General features: G+C 52.9%; 1 protein-coding gene across 1 annotated transcript in view; it reads right to left on the bottom strand.

The window, feature by feature from the left end:
• Positions 1–13223, bottom strand: part of LOC144492813 (sodium- and chloride-dependent neutral and basic amino acid transporter B(0+)-like) — a 315961-nt gene that overhangs the window by 227015 nt on the left and 75723 nt on the right. The gene's annotated exons all lie outside the window — the stretch shown is intronic.

Below are 13223 nucleotides of genomic sequence, written 5' to 3'. Positions count from 1 at the left end.
TTGGGTAACGGAGAACCAAACCTAAAACAAGCCCATGAGTGGAGTTAAAAAGAGGGAGCCCGCTACAATGGCGACCGCGACAGGACTCCGGTGGTCTGGGATATGTGACTTATCAGAGGGGATGAGAGAAAGAAGTAAGATGGAGGAGAGAATCTCCTCATACTTCTGGAAAAAGATTAACCGCACCAAGACATGGATGGTAGCACTAATCAATGCAGAGCAGCCCGTAACGGCTGTGGCTGCATGGACAGAGAGCAAGGAATACACTAAAGGGTTGGAAAAGGCAGTTTGGCTAGCCTGCCTGTCCCAGCAGGTAGTCAAAATGGAAAGGAGAATTGCTGTTCTGGATGGAGAGTTGAGCGAAGTTAGGACCAGCGCAGGGGACAGCGCTCGAGCAGAGGAACAGTTATTTAATGAATTAACTGATGCGAGGCAGTGCATCCTACAAGCGAGCGAGTCACACCGATACGAAAAGGAATTCCTCCAATGCCAGATAGTTGAGGCAAAGGAGAGGGAACGGAAGGCCCAGGAACCCCTGGCTCAAGGTGCGCAGAGGTACAAGGAGCTGGAAGGGAGGTTCAGGGACATCCAGGCAGCGTACAGGGTGGCTTGCAATGAGTTAGGTGACGGCGAGCATGGGCCGTGTCAGGAAAGGATAGGAGAGCTGGAGGAGGCGCTCTGTCCAAGGTCAAGGGACGGGTGCACCTGGTAGGTCCAGGAGGGTCCCCGAGGGGCAGAGGGCTCCTCGCAGCGGATGATTCCCCGGGCGCTAAGGGGAATAGACCGCCTCCTGAGGTGCCGGAAACATGTCCGGGTCGGCAGGTGGGGTTCGGGCTGTCCAGAGAGGGGCAGGTCCAAGGGGGGTCAACGGGGTACCCTCAGGTGGCGACGTGTCCGCCGGGTATAGCGCACCATTCCTTTGGGAAAGGGGACAGACCTCTGCCTGAGATGTCGGTAATGTGTCCGGGTCAGCAGGTCGGGTTCGGGACGTCCAGGGAGGGGCAGGTCCAAGGGGGGTCAGTGGAGTATCCCCAGGTTGTGGTGTCTCCGACATGGGTAGCACACCCTGGAGTGGTGGGGCTACCGAGCATGGAGGGAGAGCCGGATGCCAATGAGGCAGGGGGGCAAAAGCCCCAGGTGGGGCAGATGTGCCCGGTCAGACAAAGAAAGTATGGTCCCCCGGTGGGAGGGGACACAAGGGGACCGATAGAGAGTGATATAATAATTCCCCATGGGGCACACGTGCTCAGGGGGATGGTAACCCACATCCCAAGACTGACTAGGGCGGGAGACCCGTCGTTACATTTTATGGAGGTGCAACAGGCAGCCAACATAAATGATTGTGATGAGGTGGAACGGGTGAAACTACTGCTGATGACCCTGGATTCCTATTTATGTAAGGCAGTGACCTCCAGGGAAGGGGGAAGACCTGCCACATGGGTAGCAGCACAGACAGCAGTTCTGGAGGCCATGGGGTTAAATCAGGGTAGTCCCTTCGCAAGGGTGTGGGAGACAAAGCAGCAAGTCGCTGAGTGCCCGGATATGTTTGCAGACAGGGTGTGGACAGTATATGAGGGAACGTGTGGGACTCCCTTAGACAGGCAACATCTGGACGAGAGGACAGCCCACTGGCTGAAGACTCTCGTGGCTAACTGCCTTCCGCGAGTTAGGGCAAAGGCCGAGCATTGGTTCGACCCGCTGGACCCCAACCTTAATGAGGCGGAGGTAATAAGGAAGCTCACCCTTGCGTATCGCAACGGGGAGAGAAGTGAGGAAAAGCCCCATAAGGGCAAGGTGCATGAGGTCGCACCGGCACCCCTCCCTAGGAGGGAGTGGAAGTAGGAAGGCAGCTGGGCCTCAGACCGGAGGCCGGTGTGCTACGGGTGTGGGAAGCCCAGGCACTTCAGGAGGGAGTGTAAAAACCCGAGTAGAGAGGAAAGGGCTCCCACAGGAAAGACCCAGACCCCGGTGGTAGGAGCACCAACCCCGGGGACTGTCGACATAAAAGATCTGCTAGCCTATCTGCAGACAAAGGCAGCAGGGTCTGGGCAGGTGGCGATGGCAACAGGCCAAGGCCCGCCCGTGCCCGTACCCCAAGCGCCCTTATGACTACCAGCAAAGCAGCCCACCTTCTTATGCCCGTTAGAGTATGGCCCATGCGGGAGACCCTAGGTCAGGATGGAGGTCCAGGATGTAGTCGGGAGTTACCTGCTGGACACAGGTGCTTCCAGCACCATTGTCCACACGGACAATCCCCGAACATCCCCTCTATCCAGCGGGGCGCCCTACAGTCTTGTCGGCTTCACGGGGAACGAGAAGACTGGCTTTTTCTCCGTTCCCTTGTCCATTAAATTAGGGACACTCCAGGCGCGGTGGACATGCGTCCTGATGAGATGGGAGCAGGAGGGAAAGGGGATCCTAGGCGCCAATTTTATAGTGGCTCACCAGGTCCTGGTGGACCTGAGGAACCACTGTTTGTGGGGCATAGCAGGGGATGGGGCTGAAAAGGATGTAATGATAATAGAGAGGGCACAAGAGAGGGGGGCCCTGTGCGTGGTAAAACCCAAGGAGGGGTATGATTTAGAGGCCCTGATAGAGAATACCCCGGAGGAATATAGGGGGTATGTGAAGAAGAATTTAGCCGCCTTTGCGACCCACAAGCACGATTGCGGGAGGGTCACTGGGACAGAGGTCAGAATAGATGGAGACCCCATGTCCCGATCCCAGAAACAGTATAGTTTCCCCCGGGAAGCGGAGGCAGATTTAGAGGTAGCCCTGAGCTCACTGGTCAGGCAAGGTATTCTGAGGCCAATTGCCACCCATGTGAACTCATCACTCTGGCCAGTGAGGAAGCCAGATAATTCCTGGAGGGCAACAGTGGACTACAGAGTCCTCAATAAAAACATTCCGGCATGCGCCCCAACGGTGGCAGCCGTAGCGGACTTGTTAGGGGAAATCCCAGCGTCGGCCTCTGTTTTTACAGTGCTGGATATTTCCAACGGGTTTTGGTCCATCCCGGTCAGGCAGGAGGACCAATACAAGTTTGCGTTCACTTTCAAGGGCCAGCAATATACGTGGAGCTGTCTCCCACAGGGGTTTCACAATAGCCCCAGTATTTTCCATCAGTGTATGGCCGAATGTCTGAAGGACTTCAGTGAGCCCCACAGACTGGTCCAGTACATGGATGACATATTGCTGTTCACGGACAGTAGCGAGGAACATGGCCCCCTGATAGATGAGTTGTTGGGGTTACTCCGTAAGGGAGGATTAAAGGTTAACCCCAAGAAAGCCCAGATCGGGTTGAGGGAGGTCAAGTTCCTGGGTTTAACCCTTAGGGCTGGAGAGAGAGGGATAGATGCGGCCAGGAGACAGGCAGTGCAGGAACTCCCAGTCCCGGTGGATGTTAGTGGGGTACGGTCCTTTTTGGGAGTCACAGGCTACTGCCGTGACTTCATTGGGGACTATGCCGCGACTGCAGCGCCTTGGCTCAGGCTGCTGCACAAGGGGGTGGAATGGGAGTGGGATAGCAAGTGTGAATCGGCATTTGTCCAACTCAAACAGGACTTGCAGAAGGCCCCAGCTCTGGGAGCCATTGACCCCAGGGAGGAATTTTTCCTGGAGGTAGCAGCAGGCAGTGATGGCCTGAGCACTGTACTCCTCCAGGAACGGCATGGCAAGCTTAGGCCCGTGGTGTATTCCTCCCGAGTCCTCACAGAAGTGGAGCGGGCATACTCCAACTGTGAACGGCACCTGCTAGCCACATACTGGGCGGTGAAGTGGGTGCAGGTTTTCATCAGAATGTCACCCATCACTCTCCTGACCCACCATACTCCAACCCAAATGTTACTAGACGGTCGAATTAAAGACGGCACGGTCAGTAGTGCAAGGATCACCCGGTGGACTCTCCTGTTGTCCCAGATGGCTTTACGGATGAAGGGGCTGAGTGAGTCACAGCTCACAGCCAACTTAGTATACCCAGGGGAACCACACCATTGTTCCGTAGAGGGGGTATGGGAGGTAGATTTTGGTTTTAGGGCAGGGCTGCATCCCACAGGTAGGGAAATCTATGTAGACAGACCCAGTTCCATATCGGAGGGCACCAGGTTCACGGGTTGCGGGATCTGGGACCCCGAGGCAGAGATAGCCCTGGCCCTCAAGCTCCCACACACACTGAGCGCCCAGCAGGCAGAGCTGGCCGCCGTTATGTATGTGGTTACCCATCCCGAGCGTTTCCCCACTCCTTACACCATTTGTTCAGATAGCATGTTCACGTGCAACTCGTGCACAGAGTACCTAGCTATCTGGTCCCGCCGAGGGTACACCTCGTCGGACGGGAAACCCCTCACCACTAAACCTCTGTTGGAGAGGATCGTGGCTGCTGTAGGGGAGGGCGGGGATAGATACATACATAAAGTAAAGGCCCACTCCAAGACAGAGCCACGAGGTGAGGGGAACCAGAAGGCAGACCTTCTGGCCAGAGAGGGGGCTAGGAACGGGGTAGTGTGGGATCCATATGGGGAAGGACAGGTGGCAGCAGCCAGGGGACAGCCCCGGAGAGGGGATCCAGCAGTGACCTTGGCCACAGACCTGGCCACAGTTCAGGCACTGGACCCCGAGTTGAAAACCGTTTTAGCACCCTTAGGCAGACAAGAAAGGGTAGAGGGTCCCTATGGGGAGAAGAACATGACCGTGAAGGAAGGCATGCTCTTCAGAGGGAACCAATGGGTAGTACCTTCTCTTTACAGAAGGGAGTTTTTGAAACTAGCCCATGAGGGTCCAGGGGCAGGACACCCCGGGCCAGAGACCACATGGCAACGTGTAGAGATGGCGGGCTGGTGGCCGGGGCTGAGGGAAGATGTTTGCGACTTTTGCGCAAACTGTCTAGTTTGCGCTGCGAACAATCCAGACCCCCAGAAAAGGAAAGTTTCAATTGGACACGTCAGGAGGGTGGAGGGGCCATGGCAGTTGATCCAAATCAACTACATTGGACCCCTTCCGACCGCTCAAGGGGGTTACAAATACTGCCTGGTACTGGTGGATGTGTTTTCAAAATGGGTGGAGGCCTTCCCCTGCCGAACAGCCACCGCGATAGGCACGGCAAAAATCTTAGTCCGGGAGGTGTTCTCCAGGTGGGGACTCCCACAGTACGTCGAATCAGATCAAAGGAGCCACTTCACAGGGCAGGTGATGCAGTCTACCCTTAAAGTACTGGGCATTAAAGCAAACTGGCACGGAGCCTACAACCCACAGTCCTCGGGTCCGGTAGAACGTTTGAACCGGACTATAAAGGAAAGGCTGCGAAAGGAGACAGGGGATTCACCCACCCGGTGGATGGAGGTTTTGCCCCTGGTGCTTATGGGGATCCGGGGCAGCCAGTCCAGGAGTACACCTTAACTGGAAGGGAGCAAATATCCTGGCTGGGAGTTTTGCTAGAGTGTTTCGGCAGGATTTAAACTAGTGAGGCAGGGGGGTGGGGAACAAAACAGGAGGTCAGTAAATACTGAGGCTGGGGTTGAGCTGGGGGCCAGGGCAAGGCTAGCTAAGAAGAGGAGCACTCTGGAGGAGGATGACCTGAGTGGGCCTGGAGGTCTGGAGTGCATCTGCTTCAATGCGAGGAGCGTAACGGGTAAAACAGACGAACTTAGGGCCTTAATGCTTATGCGGAATTTGGATGTGGTTGCGGTGACGGAAACTTGGTTAAAAGAAGGACAGGACTGGCAGCTGAATATTCCGGGGTATAAGTGTTTTAGGCGAGACAGAGGAGGGGCTAAAAAAGGTGGGGGAGTAGCGATATTAGTTAAGGAGCATAATACCGCGGTGCAGAGGGTAGACAACTTAGAGGGGTCATGTACTGAGTCGCTGTGGGTGGAACTCAGAAACAGGAAGGGTGCAGTCACTATGCTGGGGGTGTACTACAGACCACCCAACAGCCCACGGGAAGTGGAGGAAAGGATATGTCAGGAGATTCTGGATAGGTGCAGAAAAAATAAGGTTGTTGTAGTGGGGGACTTTAATTTCCCTGGCACAGACTGGAAAGTGCTTAGAGCTGGGGGTCCGGACGGGGAGGAATTTGTAAAATGCATACTGGAAGGTTCTTTGGAACAGTATGTAGATAGCCCGACTAGAGAGGGGGCTATACTGGACCTAGTTCTGGGAAATGAGCCCGGTCAGGTCGTCAAAGTTTCGGTAGGGGAACATGTGGCAAATAGTGACCACAACTCTGTTAACTTTAGGATAGTAATGGACAAGGATGAGTGCTGTCCTATGGGCAGGGTGCTAAATTGGGGGAAGGCTAACTATAGCCGGATTAGGCAGGAATTGGTGGATGTTGATTGGGAGAGGATGTTCGAGGGTAAGTCCGCATCTGGCATGTGGGAGTCTTTTAAGGAACTATTGATAAGGCTGCAGGATAGGCATGTGCCTGTAAAAAGGAAAGATAGGAAAGGTAGGATTCGAGAGCCATGGATAACAGGGAAATTGAGGATCTGATTAAAATGAAAAGGGAGGCGTACGTTAAGTCCAGGCAACAGAAAACAGATGGAGCTCTGGAGGAATACAGAGAGAGTAGGAAAGAACTCAAACGGGGAGTTAGAAGGGCAAAAAGAGGTCACGAGGTGTTCTTGGCAGGCAGGATTAAGGAGAATCCTAAGGCATTCTATTCATACGTTAGGAACAAAAGAGTTGTCAGGGAGAAAATCGGACCTCTCGGGGACAAAGGAGGGGAATTATGCTTAGAACCCAAGGGAATAGGGGAGATCCTAAATGAATACTTTGCATCGGTATTCACGAAGGAGAGGGGCGTGTTAACCGCGAGTGTCTCGGAGGATAGGCATGTAGGACCTAGTTCTGGGAAATGAGCCCGGTCAGGTCGTCAAAGTTTCGGTAGGGGAACATGTGGCAAATAGTGACCACAACTCTGTTAACTTTAGGATAGTAATGGACAAGGATGAGTGCTGTCCTACGGGCAGGGTGCTAAATTGGGGGAAGGTGATGTATGTGCATTTAGAAAGGAACAATCTCATTAGTGACAGACAGCATGGTTTTGTAAGAAGGAGGTCGTGCCTTACAAATTTGGTGGAGTTTTTTGAGGAAGTGACAAAAACGGTTGATGAAGGAAGGGCCGTGGATGTCGTCTATATGGATTTCGGGCGGCACGGTAGCACAGTGGTTAGCACTGCTGCTTCACAGCTCCAGGGACCTGGGTTCGATTCCCGGCTTGGGTCACTGTCTGTGTGGAGTTTGCACATTCTCCTCGTGTCTGCGTGGGTTTCCTCCGGGTGCTCCGGTTTCCTCCCACAGTCCAAAGATGTGCGGGTTAGGTTGATTGGACATGCTAAAAATTGCCCTTAGTGTCCTGAGATGCGTAGGTTGGAGGGATTAGTGGGTAAATGTGTAGGGATATGGGGGTAGGGCCTGGGTGGGATTGTGGTCGGTGCAGACTCGATGGGCTGAATGGCCTCTTTCTGTACTGTAGGGTTTCTATGATTTCTATGAGGGAGGTGTTGACCCATTAGAGAAAATCTCCATTACAAGAGAGGAAGTGTTAGGTTTTTTAGGGAACATTAAAACTGACAAAGCCCCAGGGCCTGATGGCATCTATCCTCGACTGCTCAGGGAGACAAGAGATGAAATTGCTGGGCCTCTGACGGAAATCTTTGTCGCTTCTTTGGACACGGGTGAGGTCCCTGAGGATTGGAGGATAGCGAATGTGGTCCCGTTGTTTAAGAAGGGTAGCAGGGATAACCCAGGAAATTATAGGCCGGTGAGCTTGACGTCCGTGGTAGGGAAGTTGTTGGAGAGGATTCTTAGAGACAGGATGTATGTGCATTTAGAACGGAACAATCTCATTAGTGACAGACAGCATGGTTTTGTAAGAGGGAGGTCGTGCCTTACAAATTTGGTGGAGTTTTTTGAAGAAGTGACAAAAACGGTTGATGAAGGAAGGGCCGTGGATGTCGTCTATATGGATTTCAGTAAGGCATTTGACAAAGTCCCACATGGCAGGTTGGTTAAGAAGGTTAAGGCTCATGGGATACAAGGAGAAGTGGCTAGATGGGTGGAGAACTGGCTTGGCCATAGGAGACAGAGGGTAGTGGTCGAAGGGTCTTTTTCCGGCTGGAGGTCTGTGACCAGTGGTGTTCCACAGGGCTCTGTACTGGGACCTCTGCTATTTGTGATATATATAAATGATTTGGAAGAAGGTGTAACTGGTGTAATCAGCAAGTTTGCGGATGACACGAAGATGGCTGGACTTGCGGATAGCGAAGAGCATTGTCGGGCAATACAGCAGGATATAGATAGGCTGGAAAATTGGGCGGAGAGGTGGCAGATGGAGTTTAATCCGGATAAATGCGAAGTGATGCATTTTGGAAGAAATAATGTAGGGAGGAGTTATACAATAAATGGCAGAGTCATCAGGAGTATAGAAACACAGAGGGACCTAGGTGTGCAAGTCCACAAATCCTTGAAGGTGGCAACACAGGTGGAGAAGGTGGTGAAGAAGGCATATGGTATGCTTGCCTTTATAGGACGGGGTATAGAGTATAAAAGTTGGAGTCTGATGATGCAGCTGTATAGAACGCTGGTTCGGCCACATTTGGAGTACTGCGTCCAGTTCTGGTCGCCGCACAACCAGAAGGACGTGGAGGCATTAGAGAGAGTGCAGAGAAGGTTTACCAGGATGTTGCCTGGTATGGAGGGTCTTAGCTATGAGGAGAGATTGGGTAAACTGGGGTTGTTCTCCCTGGAAAGACGGAGAATGAGGGGAGATCTAATAGAGGTGTACAAGATTATGAAGGGGATAGATAGGGTGAACTCCAGATCAGAAGTGACGTTCACGAGGGGTCACGGGCTCAAGGTGAGAGGGGCGAAGTATAACTCAGATATTAGAGGGATGTTTTTTACACAGAGGGTGGTGGGGGCCTGGAATGCGCTGCCAAGTAGGGTGGTGGAGGCAGGCACGCTGACATCGTTTAAGACTTACCTGGATAGTCACATGAGCAGCCTGGGAATGGAGGGATACAAACGATTGGTCTAGTTGGACCAAGGAGCGGCACAGGCTTGGAGGGCCGAAGGGCCTGTTTCCTGTGCTGTACTGTTCTTTGTTCTTTGTTCTTACCGGGTACTCTCCCCATGAACTCATGACAGGCCAAGTCATGAGGACTCCCATGCATGTCCTGATCCCAGCCCTGACCGAGGGACAGCTCAGGGAGGTAAGCAGGGACAAATTTGCCACACAGCTGCTAGAACAGCTGAAGCAGGTTCACTGGCAGGCAGCCAGTAACATGGGGGTCCAGCACCGCAGAAACAGGCTGCTGCTGGAGCCCCGCACAACTCACGAGTGGGCTATAGTGGAGCAGGTGATGGTCCGCAATTTTGCGCGGGTAGGAACCTTTGAGCCACTGTACGCGGGGCCGTACAGTATAGTGGATAAGGCCAGCCCCATGGTATACGCTGTACAGCTTCCCCGAAAGATAAGGTGGTACCACATAAACCAGTGCAAGCTCTTCGACCCCACCAGGGCCGGTAAGAGCAGGAAGGAAATGAGATAGGGGGAAGTGAGTGAGGAAGCCCCCATAGAGGTGGAAACGGTAGGGGGAATACCCGACCCCACCGTTACCCAACAGGTGACAATGTGCAGTCCCCGCCTGACAGCACCAGAAGTAATGACCACTGTGAGGCAGACGGTGATACAAGCACCCAGCCCGGGTAACTTTATAATACCCGAGCACCCACTCGCCGGTCGAGTAAACTGCCTCAGGGAGGCAGAAGTAGTGGAGGCAGAGGAAATGGAGGTGTCGCCTCTGGTTTGGGAACCATTGAGGGGACGTCGGAGCGACAGGGTCTCCAAGCCCCCGGTAAGGTGGTCTCCCTCACACATGGAACCTGCGGCCCAATCCCGCAGTAAAAGGGCCCGGGTGGAAGGTGGGAAATGTGGAGCACTGCCGAGTGCGGCCACAAGTAGCCCAGTCTCCGCAGGGAGTGGAGGGGGATTCCAGAACCCCTTAGGGGAAGGGGAGGCTAGGGGCAGTCAGGCCCCTCAGCCCAAGGAATTCCGGACCGGACGGTCGGACCAGACGGACGACTGGCCCCAGCATAGTGGGACCAGTTTTGAGCTGGCCACCCAGAGACGGGTGGCGTTGTAAATAGGTCTATGATTTATAGCCTCTGTTTAGTAGAACTTTTGTGTCGGATCTGGTTAGTGTTGTGTGTGTTTCTACTTGGGGTAACAGTTTAGTGTGGAGGTCGGGAACTTCCACTTTGCGAGGCGGACGCAGGGCACTAGGACCCTGGGGAGCCGGGCTGCAAAGTACAGCACCGCAGCCGGCAGTTTTAAATTGTATAGCGACAATTTTAAAGTGGCAGCTGCTAGTGTCGGCCATATGGTACCCTTCCGTTTTAAAAGGTCTCAGGAAGGGTGGACGACAACGTAGAGGCAAGGAGGTCTTTTGTTCTGTTTTTCAGATGGGTTATCCAGCTATATGGATGGTGTTGATGGCATGTCTGGAGGTGTGCGAGGTCCGCAGAGGAGATACGGAAGAGTCCCTGGTGTACGAGTGCTCTGGGGGCAGGGCACCCCTCATAACCACCGGACAGGGGAGCCCGGTGGCAAATGAATGGGCCTGCTACTCCCACAAAGGGAGGTGGCCTGGGTGGCTGGGGTCGAACTCGACCAGGTACTCCAGCCACCAGAGCTCCACTTACGGGGAAGCCTCTGTGCCCTGTAAAGAAATACAGGTGGCGACTGACCGGGTTAGGGTGACTGAGGGCAGGTGGGTGTGTTTGATTTGCAAGGGGGATGTTCCTTTGGGGAGATGGTGGTGGCTCAGGAAGCTGAGCCCGGACATGAGGGATCGATTCTCGAACTGGGACCGATTAGACAATGACCCCTACCGGACCATCACGGGGTCACCGGGAGGGATTACTGTTGGGAGAAGTGGTGGGCATATGACCAGGGGATATATTTATGCCTGTGGGGGTCTGCCAAGATATGTCCACAAGGGGCATCAATTACTTTTGTGAGGTGGTGGCAGGACCCAGGGAACGGGATAAATTGGGACCGCAGTGGGCAGGCATGTGTAACTCCCGGGGAAGGGTTGACAGTGAAAGCTACCGAACTGCTGGTTCAGGTAAAGAAGCCCCTACCCACCGCCCAACCGATCGACCCTCACAGCTGTCCGACCACCACCAAGGGGCCCGAGAATGGGTTAGTACTCGTCCCCACTAAAAAGGTGTTGCACCAGGGGGTACATTACGCTGTGGCCTCGGTCGCTCTGAACCTGACCGAAGTACGTTTGCCGGCATGGTGTCCTCGCGAAACGGAATTATTGTACCAAGCACTTTTAAAGGATACGTTCCAGAAATTCCATAATCTGGATTTCGGGGACATTGACACAGGAGAGATGTAACTGCAAGTTCCGAAAGCGAAGAAAGACCGCGGAGCTGCGGAAGCGATTAAATCGATCAAACCTCCACAGCCCGAACCGAGCCTCGCCAGTTTAATAAAAACCGCTACTGTATCCCAATGCTGTGAAGTTTCTGTATATATATATGCGGTAACCCCTACATTTGGGGGCCGCTGATTTATTGCTGTACTTGTTGTATTTAGCGTTTTTCCATCCCGCATATTGCAAGGGATTGTTGTAATGTATCTACCGATATCACCTTTCTCTGTGTTGCTGTATATAAAAGGGGTGTAGCTCAGATTAAGGGGACTCCTCGGGACACAGAGCTACACGGGTTAGTAGGGAGTGCTTACAGTCACGAAGGAGGAGAAGTGTTACCCCTCAACGTTTTATGTCGATACGGTCCGAGCGAGTCTGGACATATCGAAGGGGCATCTGTAAGTTTTACGGGCAACACCAACGCATCTAAGGACTGTGAAACGCACATTGACCATTTAAATGGTAGAAGTGGCCACGTTTGGCTGCAGAAACTGGCTGTTTTCTCCCAGCAGGCTCAGCCCTGCCTGCCTCCAGTCGAATTCACAGTCACAGCCCAGACGGGCTGCTGATTAGATTAACTGAATCACAAAGGGAGCAGATGACATCACCAGACCAGACCTGCATCGAGATTGGAAGATCAATACCAGCCACAACGTACCTGGATAAGATACAATAGATATGATAATGAGGCTATCCAGCAGTAAGGAGAAACCCATCTCCATGATGGGAAAACAATCTGTAAGCCCCAGTAAAGTGATTAGGAACATCGATGGGCCATTCATACTGGACAAGGCAGTCTCAGCCATTTGTGATTTCAATAGGCTGTGCTATCACTGAAGCTGATAGCGATCTAGGACCATTGTTCTTGCAATTGCTGGTGGGGATGGAGCTCACGGGACTTTTGAAATCTGAACTTTAAAAAGTGTGGTTTTGCAGCCATTCTCTCGCTTTTCTCTTCGGACCCACATGGCAACTCTCTCACCCTCCTGAACTGTGTTGCAGGGAGCAGTTTTCCCGCACACAGCCAGCCCAGAAGGTCAAGGTCAGCTCAACTGAGTATTTCCTAGTAATTCGTGAAGTTCCTGAGGGTAACATAGCAGTGGAGGCTTTTGTGGGAATGATGGGTGCATGAAACTTTTCATCGCGTTTGATAAAGTCCCCCACGGTCGGCTTATGAAGAAAGTAAGGATGTGTGGGATAGAGGGAAGTTTGGCCGATTGGATAGGTAACTGGCTATCTAACAGAAGACAGAGGGTGGTGGTGGATGGAAAATTTTCAGACTGGAAACCGGTTACCAGCGGAGTGCCACAGGGATCAGTGCTTGGTCCTCTGCTATTTGTAATTTTTATAAATGACTTGGAGGAGGGGGCTGAAGGGTGGATCAGTAAATTTGCTGATGACACCAAGATTGGTGGAGTAGTGGATGAGGTGGAGGGCTGTTGTAGGCTGCAAAGAGATATAGATAGGATGCAGAGCTGGGCTGAAAAATGGCAAATGGAGTTTAACCCTGACAAATGCGAGGTGATTCATTTTGGTAGGACTAATTTAAATGTGGATGACAGGGTCAAAGGTAGGGTTCTGAAGAATGTGGAGGAACAGAGAGATCTTGGGGTTCATATCCATAGATCTCTGAAGGTTGCCACTCAAGTGGATAGAGCCGTGAAGAAGGCTTATAGTGTGTTGGCGTTCATTAACAGGGGGTTTGAGTTTAAGAGCCGTGGGGTTATGCTGCAACTGTACAGGACCTTGGTGAGACCACATTTGGAATATTGTGTGCAG

This window comes from Mustelus asterias, chromosome 4, assembly GCF_964213995.1.
Source record: "Mustelus asterias chromosome 4, sMusAst1.hap1.1, whole genome shotgun sequence".
Lineage (NCBI taxonomy): Eukaryota > Metazoa > Chordata > Chondrichthyes > Carcharhiniformes > Triakidae > Mustelus > Mustelus asterias.
The sequence above is the reverse complement of the archived record's forward strand: the minus strand, read 5'-3'. Positions and strand labels throughout refer to the sequence as shown.